Here is a 2500-nt window from a genome sequence, read left to right on the forward strand (position 1 = left end):
GGGGGGAGGGGATTCCTGTATAAAAAGGATGGGGGTGCTTGTCGTACCTTTTAGGGGTTAAAAAGCGGTTTTGGTACCTTTTATGGTGTTCAGCCTCAAAAGGTCCACAGCGGGAGCTTTAGAAGCACCTTTTAGGGTATTCAGCCGAAAAATTATGACAGGAGACATTTGACAATTGCCTAATTTTTAATTTTGTCTTGTTAAAACCCATAATTTGGTACCTCTTATGGGTGAAAAAAAATTCATACCACCCCCAAATGATCCGACGAGCACCACCGCCCGCGGTCTCTCTGTCGAACGGCAAAACAAGCGACAATTTTCCGGAAGAAAAGTTGGCTTGAAGAATAGAAATTTATAGTTCCAATAAATAACGAAAAGCGCCGCTGTTAGAGCGATTTTCAATTGAGTGTCGAAAGTAGTTAGCGAATTGCTTTGGTTTTGTATTACTTCACCTAGTAATTGGTTCAAAGTTCTCGCGCCACTTTTTCAACCCATCAGAACTGAATCCAAAACCACTCGTGGCTCGCGCGTGCACATTTTCCCCCGCTTTGTGTCGGCTACGTGTAATTACTTCGAGTTTTGATTGGTTTACTGGATTGTCTCCGTCCTTTTCAATTGGCCAAAGTAATTACTTTGGTTTTGGTTTTACTACACTCGATTGAAACTCGCTCTATACTAATCAAAGGTAATCGGGTGTCCTCACCTTACACGATCTTCTTCGTGACAGCGATTCAAATATAAAACAGACATCGATAAAGTACATTTATTGATTCTTCCTTCTTGTAAAAAGGGCTGGATCTGCAAGTTGCCATCGTCACTTTAAACACGGTCCACCTGCTCAGTCATTCACTGGTGTTTTTCACCGTCGACAAGCGACGTGTCAATAACGCTTAAATCAACAAAACTACCGATTAGCAATAAAATATACACATTCAAGGCAAAAGGAATGATAACACCATAGATACAATTCTATAAATTCGAACGCACGCCTCCGATTTCGAGGGATTCAACACAAGATGGAGACATACGACGATCAACGCGCTATGCACGCCGTTCCACAGAGTCTTGAAGTGGAAATCAACACTCGGGAAACAAACGAAGAATGTGACATTGAACTATAAACTGAGAGCTATGACCTTGAGATGTGGATGACGTGGTGTGCACATGGCGAGCTTTTGTTGGTCAAAGTAAAGAACAGTGGCCAATAAACTATGGCGTTTTATTTTCGATAAAGTTATACTTTCCAGACTGTTAGAATACGTGCTCCAATATTATGACTTAACTAGCCAACGTAACCACATATATAACCGCAACGCTTTTAGTAGTTTAATCATGTGTTATCTATACGTTAGTAGAAAACCGCTCAGGAAATCACCGTAGTTTGTAGAATGGTATTTTGCCAAATACGTGAACTTGATTGAAACTGTATATAGATCACCCGCCTTTATTTGAGCATATAAAAGAAAGCATTATATTCAATAAAAATCAGTTGTTACTCCTACTTGTGTGCGATGCGTATGTCCTTATTGTGAACAAGACGACATCAGTAAACTTAACACAGACCTCACAGAAACTAGCCAATGATAACAAACGTTACAATTTGTGGATACGAGGAAAAACAAACAGTACCCATTTTATAACGTGGGCCGCCCTGCATGCAGGCAGGCAGCCAGGCATATCTCACGTAATTATAAACTGTGATGTCAATCTGTTATCAAAATTCATCTGACATCAAATCATTCCTCCTTATTCTTGATCATAAGTCATTTGTAACGTCTAGTACTGTCATGTCATGTCATATTTTTTCGGGTCGTAATTATTTGACTGTCATTCTGCATTCTGTCTTGTGTCATGTTATGCCATATTATTTTCATGTCATGCAATTTAAATATGTCATTTAATGTAAAGTGGTTTGCCACTTTGTGCTTTGTCACGTCCGGTTTTTCCCACACTTTGGTTTGATTTGAATGATTAATTTGATTTTCGAAACTCTGGGTACCATAGGGTTTTTTTACCTTGGCGTGATCTCTATGAGCGGCGAAGCCACGATACCGAACCACGAAGCCGTCGTGGTGAGGGAAAATAAACTTAGTTTTCTCCTCTTCCTTCGCCATTCAACCGCCCCTTGCAAAAGAAAAATAAAATCTTCTCGGTGAAGGACGATAAACCGGAAGCTTCCTCTAACAACCCTTCAATGTTCATAACCCTATGAGACGTAGAACGACCCACACGCTGAGTGAGCAAGGCCTAATCGGATTAACAATGGTTCTTTTGTCCTCCGCCATTTTAATCCGGTGTATGAAAGTCTACCCCGCATCAACAGAGAATGAGGGGACAGAGAGGGAGGCTCAAGGCGTTGGCCGGGATATGTTATGTCCACGAAAGTTATTTTTAGACGAGCGGTAGTCTTTGTTCTAGCGGAAGTCTGTCTTCTAAGACGTCCGCATGCAGTCTTGCCTCGCTCTCAGGTTCTTAGTGAAAAGAGAAAATGATGGCGCAC

General features: G+C 41.2%; 1 long non-coding RNA gene across 1 annotated transcript in view; it reads right to left on the reverse strand.

Moving 5' to 3' along the window:
- The window catches only part of LOC137970167 (uncharacterized), an 18656-nt gene that overhangs the window by 10552 nt on the left and 5604 nt on the right, over positions 1 to 2500 (reverse strand). Inside the window, exon 2 of the long non-coding RNA XR_011116768.1 lies at positions 704 to 889. This is a non-coding gene — a long non-coding RNA (uncharacterized lncRNA). The remainder of the gene's footprint in view (positions 1 to 703; positions 890 to 2500) is intronic.

Source organism: Montipora foliosa, chromosome 9 (genome assembly GCF_036669935.1).
Source record: "Montipora foliosa isolate CH-2021 chromosome 9, ASM3666993v2, whole genome shotgun sequence".
Lineage (NCBI taxonomy): Eukaryota > Metazoa > Cnidaria > Anthozoa > Scleractinia > Acroporidae > Montipora > Montipora foliosa.